The 6,109-nt window shown below is 39.8% G+C and overlaps 1 protein-coding gene across 3 annotated transcripts in view; it reads left to right on the plus strand.

The window, feature by feature from the left end:
- Ulk2 (unc-51 like autophagy activating kinase 2) overlaps nucleotides 1-6,109 on the plus strand; it is a 112,641-nt gene that overhangs the window by 60,290 nt on the left and 46,242 nt on the right. The gene's annotated exons all lie outside the window — the stretch shown is intronic.

Below are 6,109 nucleotides of genomic sequence, written 5' to 3' on the forward strand. Positions count from 1 at the left end.
AAATAATAAAATGGAAAACCAAAACAATATGTCCTCACCAAACTCCACCAATCCTCTAGAAGAGTTCTATAAGGAGAACCACCTAGAGATAACCCAGGATACTGAATTTAAAAGAACAATGATAAACATGATCAAGAAATTCAACGATTTTAAAGAACACATGAACAAACAAATCAAAGAGCTAAAAGAAGGTAGGGATAAACTTCTGAATGAATTCACAAAAGACATAGAAACACTGAAGAAAACTCAGGCAGAAATGAAGGAAGTGCAAGCCTCAATAAGCCAAGTTGAAACAACAGGGGAAAACCTCACCTCTAGAATGAATGAAATGGAAAACAGAATACCAACACTGGAGGATAAGGCTGAAGAACTGGACCACTCAAGCAGAGTATGGAAAATTTGAAAAAACACAGGAAGCTGGGCATGATGGCACACGACTTTAATCCCGGCACTCCCGAGGCAGAAACAGGTGGATCTCTGTGAGTTCAAGGCCAGCCTGGTCTACATAGTGAGTACCAGGACAGCTGGGGGCTACTGGGAGACCTGTCTCAAAAACGACCAAAAAAAAGGGGGGGGGCTTTTTTGTTGTTATTGTTTTGTTTGTTATTGTTTGTAGCCCAAACTGGCCTGAACTCACTATGGAGACCAAACTGGTCTCAATCTCACAGAGATCTGCCTGCCCCTGCTTCTAGGTGTTAGAATTAAAGACAAATACCACTATGACCATCCTGATTTATTTTGTTTATAATTGTGTATATGCATGTATGTGTCTGAGTATGTTTATGCAGTGCCCATGGAGGTCAAAAGAGTGCAATAGATCCCCTGGAGCTGGAGTTACAAGTGGTTGTGACATTGGTGCTAGGAACTGAACTGGTCCTTTGGAAGGCAAGTGTAAGCCCTCCTAGCTGTAAACTTTGCTCTCAGAACTGCCTTAACTGTATCCCAAAGATTCTCGTAACTCGTGCTTTCAGTTTTGATTTTACGAATTTGTTTGTTGGTTTGTTTTTGAAACAGGGTTTCCCTGTAGCTCTAGGCTGGCTGAAATCTCAAAAAGATCTGCTTCCCTGAGTGCTGGGGTTAAAGGTGTGTGCTACCACCCTGGAGTGATTTTAGGAAGTTTTACATTTCTTTTTTGATTTCTTCAATGATCCACTTGTTGTTCAGGAGTGTATTCGGTCTCTAAGGATTTGTAGTTTCTCTTGCTATTGATATCTAGTTTTATTCCACTATGATCTAATAAAAGGATGTATTTTGTTATTGTTTGAAATAGGATCTTATATATATAGTTTGTTTTTGAAAGGGTTCCTTTTTGCTTGATCAACTTTCATCCTTTGCATCTCAGTCAGTAGTTATCTTTAAAGGTCAGTAAGCTGTATTTCTTGGAGAGAGCAGGTAGTTAGATCTTACTTATTTATTTTTATTTATGTGCACAATCTATTTTTGCCTACATATATGTAAATGTACCATATGTATGCAATGCTTGTGGAGGCCAGAAGGGGACACCAGGTCCCTTGGAACTGAAGTTATAGGCAGTTAGCCTCCATGTATGGGTGCTGGGAAGTGAACCTATATCCTTTGCAAGAGCAGTCAGTGCTGAACTCTAACCACTGAGCCATCTCTCTAGCCCCATAGATATGTGTGTGTGTGTGTCTTTTTGACGCAGGGTCTTCCTGTAGTCACAGCTGGCCTGGAACTCCCCCTGTATACTAGGGTGGCCTTGATTTCACAGAGATCAGTGCCTCTGTGCTGGGATTAAAGGCCTGGTACACTATACCCAGCTCAGATCTTTTTTTTTTTTTTTTTCCTTTTTTCTTTTTTTCTTTTTTTGTCTTTTTTGAGACAGGGTCGTCCTGTAGTCCCAGCTGACCTGAACTCACTATGTAGACCAGGCTGGCCTTGAACTCACAGAGGTCCATCTGCCTCTGCCTCCCAAGTGCTGGGACTAAAGGTATGTACCACCACACCCGGCCAGATCTTATTTTTTTAATCAAGTTAGCTAGCGTGCATGTCTTCATTGAAAATTTAAAGCCATTTACATTTAAGGTTATTGTTGGGGGATATTTACTAATTCCTATAATTTTGGGGGTTTTTTTGTTAGTTTGTTTCTTTTTTGCTCTTTGTTTTGTTTTCTATTAACTTTAGGGATTTGCTGTATTGGATGTTATCAATTCTTTCCTAGTTTTCCCTTTGTTCACCTACTCTTTTAAAATATAGTCTTTCTTGTGCCCTCATGATTGATACTGTCTTTCTTCTCTGTATATAGCATTCCATTTATACCTTATGCAGTGCTGGCTTGATGGTCATGAACCACCTTAGTTTGAACTTGTCTTGAAATGACCTTATTTCTCTGTCAGTTTGAAAAGGTAGCTTTGGGGCTGATGAGATGGCACAGGCCTGACAACCTGAGTTAGATCCCTGGGTTTCATAAGGTGGCTGGAAAGAGCTGACTCCCCAGCCTTGTCCTCTTGACATATGCACCATGATACACACACACACGTATACATACACTCAAAATGAATGAATGAAAACCCCCAATGCTTTTGTTTTTATTCATTGAGTTTTCATTCTAACATTTCTGCTTTTTTCTTCTAAAATCTTTTTCCTTGATGGATTTTTCTTCTATGTTGCTGACTCTTCATCCACATTTCTGGTTTTCTAATCTGTTTTGCTTTCATTTCCATGTCCTAGATTAAATTCATCTGCTTTTTTGTGTCCTCAGAATTATTGATCACTTTTAGTAGTAAACTCTTAAGATCCGTATGTGACATTTAACCTATTTTGATATCTTTGTATTTAGGCATTGAGGAGTTTCATTGTTTTAAAAGCTCATTGCCTTGCTTTTTCATGTTGATTTCTTGTGTTTCATGTTTCTTGCAAGCATGTGGCAGTCAGAGGACAACTTGTAGGAGTTAGTTCTCTCCTTCCACCATGTAGGTTCTAGATATCAAACTCAGGTCATCAGTCTTGGTGACAAGCACCCTTACCTACTGAGCCACCTCACCAGCCTTGTATTATTAAAGTTTCTAGTTCAGACAAATTTCTGAGGGGCGTTTTCCTATCAGGTGATTAACAGGCCCATTTGGATTAACTCTTAAGGGAAAGGATAATGTCATGTCTCTACCTAAGGACAGAGACATTTTTTTCTTTTTTCTTTTTCTTTTTTTGAGACAGGGTCTCCCTATAGCCCCAGCTGACCTGGAGCTCACTATATAGACCAGGCTGGCCTTGAACTCACAGAGATCCACCTGCCTCTGCCTCTCGAGTGCTGGGATTAAAGGCATATGCCACCATGCCTGACCCAGATCTCATTCTTTTGACAGCTAGTCCTGCAGTTTCAGTTCCTGGTTTTACAGGCTGCTGATTATGAGGAAAGAGTCTATCCATAATGACCTTCATGCCTGCTAATGTCTTACTAGCTACCTAACAATGAATCCACTTCGAAGTGGACATATTTGAAGAATGGCATTGATTCATTCCTGTTCTGTTGCCATATGTTTGTAATAGGTCACCTTCTTGACCATAGCTATGTCATGTTAAAATTTAGGCTGACTCTAGTCTCTGAAATTATCAGGCAAATTATTGGCCTGTGGTTTAAGAACACACATCAGCAGGACTTAGTTGTCTTAGGAATAGGTCAGTGTGTGCTAACTGCAGATTTTTGACTTCTTTATGTTATGCTTGGCTTGCTTCTGCAACATAGTAATTGTTACTTAATAGAATAGAAATTGTTAAGGGGGCTTTGCACCTGTAAGCTTGGGAACTTAAACTTTTTACCCCTGGTTATGGTTTCTCTGTATAAAAGCTTACCCTAGAGATGGCTCAGAGCTATACACTTGGGTTCCAACATCCTTGTATTGTAACCCTGGCCAGCAATGACTTTCATTCGGCAAAACTTTGTCTGGTAGTCTTCTTTGGTGAAGCACCCCACAGCATGTTTGTGCTGGCTACTCTGATACTAAGGAAATTAGGCTCTCAGGACTTGGAGTGCACTAACTTACAGGTACAAGAGCTTATTAGTGATTTCTTATAGAACCGTTTGAGTAGTAGAAGTTGTGGTTGGTTTGGTTGTTGTTTTGTTTTTTGTTTTTTCAGGATTTCAATAAACCTCAGGATGAGGTGGATAGCTATTAAAAATACTAAATGTACAGGGCTGGAGAGATGGCTCAGCAGTTAAGAACACTGGTGGTTCTTACAGAAGACCTGGGTTCAAATTCCAGCACCCACACAGCAGCTAACAACTTTCCTAACCCCAGTTCCAGGGATCCGAAAGCCTCTTCTGTCCTCCATGGGCATTGTACGACATGGGTGCACTTACTTACATGCAGGCAATACAAGCATACACATAAAAAACAAAACAAAACAAAAAAATACCTCATTTAAGCTGGATGTGGTGGTGTATGCCTTTAATCCCAGCTCCTAGGAGGCAGAGGCTAGTGGATCTCTGTGAGTTTGAGGCCAGCCTGGTCTACATATTTAATTCCAGGCCAGCTGGGGCTACAGGGAGAACCTGTTTCAAACACACACACACACACACACACACACACACACATAAAAAAATAATAAATAGAATATTTTTAAAAATACTAAATGTGTTCAGGAGATAGGAGATAACTTAATGGAGTAGCAGGTATGGATCATTTAGGAATTATACTTGGCTATAAACATCTGTGTTCTGACTTTAATGTGATTGAACACTAAAGGTCATATTACATCAAGAAAAGTTCAGATAATAAGTTGTCTTTGAATTTTTTTTGCTCAATGAAGTTAAATATTTCTAATTCTCTTGGTGTCTTCTCTGTGTTTGCAAGGTAGTTGCTGAAGATCCAGCAATCATTTCCACATTCTAGGCAGATAGAAGGAAAATGAATAGAAGACTTCCCCTTACATCTTATTGGCCAGTAAAGATATATGGCTACACTTGGATACAAGGAAGTCTGAGATAATGATGTAATTTAACTGTACATACCACTACTACCAATCAATTTTGAGTTCTGTTAGTAAGAAATAATGAGTAATACATACTGAAAGACAACTAATATCTCTGCTACACATATAATTTTAAAGATTTATTTTCTGAGACGGTCTCACTATATAACCCTGGCTGGAATTTACTGTGCAAATAGAGCTCTGCCTGCCACTACCTCCTGAGTGTTAGGATTAAAGGTGTGTGCCACCATGCCCAGCTATATATCTGTTTTTATTTAAATATAAAATATATGGTTCAAGGTGGGCATAGTGGCACTTGGGAGGCAGAGGTGGGCAGATCTCTTTGAACTCAAGACCAGCCTGGTCTCCATAGCAAGTTCCAGGCCAGCTGTGGCTGCAAGGAGACCCTGTCTTAAAAAGATCCTGTCAGCCGTTAAAGGCTAAGGCTAACGCCAAAACGTAAAAAGACCCTGTCTTAAAAATATATATAGTTCAAAAAGTTTTGGATTTTAAAATATTTATTATTTTTATTTTATGTGTATGTGTGTATTGCCTGTGTGTAGATAAGTGCACTCATGTTGTGCAGTGCCCAAGGAGGTCAGAAAAGGCTGTCGGATCCCCTGGAACTGGAGTTATGGAGAGTTGTTAGCTGCCATGTGGGTACTGGGATTTGAACCCAGGTCTTCTGCAAGAACAGTCAGTGTTCTTAACCCCTGAGCCATCTTTCCAGCCCCAAAAATATATAGTTCAAAAAGTTTTGAAGTGACTTTAGAAGATAACCATTTGGAGGCTGGAGAGATGGCTCAGCAGTTAAGAGCACTGGCTGCTATTGCAGAGAACCTGGGTTCAGTTCCCAACACCCACATGACAGCTAACAAGAGTCTGTAATTCCAGTTCTAGGGAATCCAACACCCTCTTCTGTCCTCTGCGGGCATGGCTACACTTACATACATACATCAAAACACTCATACACATAAAATAAAAATAAAAAGAAGATAACCATTTGGGTGACTAAATAGGAAATCTCTGAATTACAACTGAGATAATGAAATTCATGTGACTTTTTAGAATTAGAGGAGGGCAAAAATCAAGTTAACTTCTTTCTTTTTTAAAAAATATATTTATGCTGGGTGTGGTGGCACACACCTGTAGTCCCAGCACTTGGGAGGCAGAGGTAGGCAGA

This window comes from Nannospalax galili, unplaced genomic scaffold, assembly GCF_000622305.1.
Source record: "Nannospalax galili isolate Female #2095 unplaced genomic scaffold, S.galili_v1.0 scaffold530, whole genome shotgun sequence".
Lineage (NCBI taxonomy): Eukaryota > Metazoa > Chordata > Mammalia > Rodentia > Spalacidae > Nannospalax > Nannospalax galili.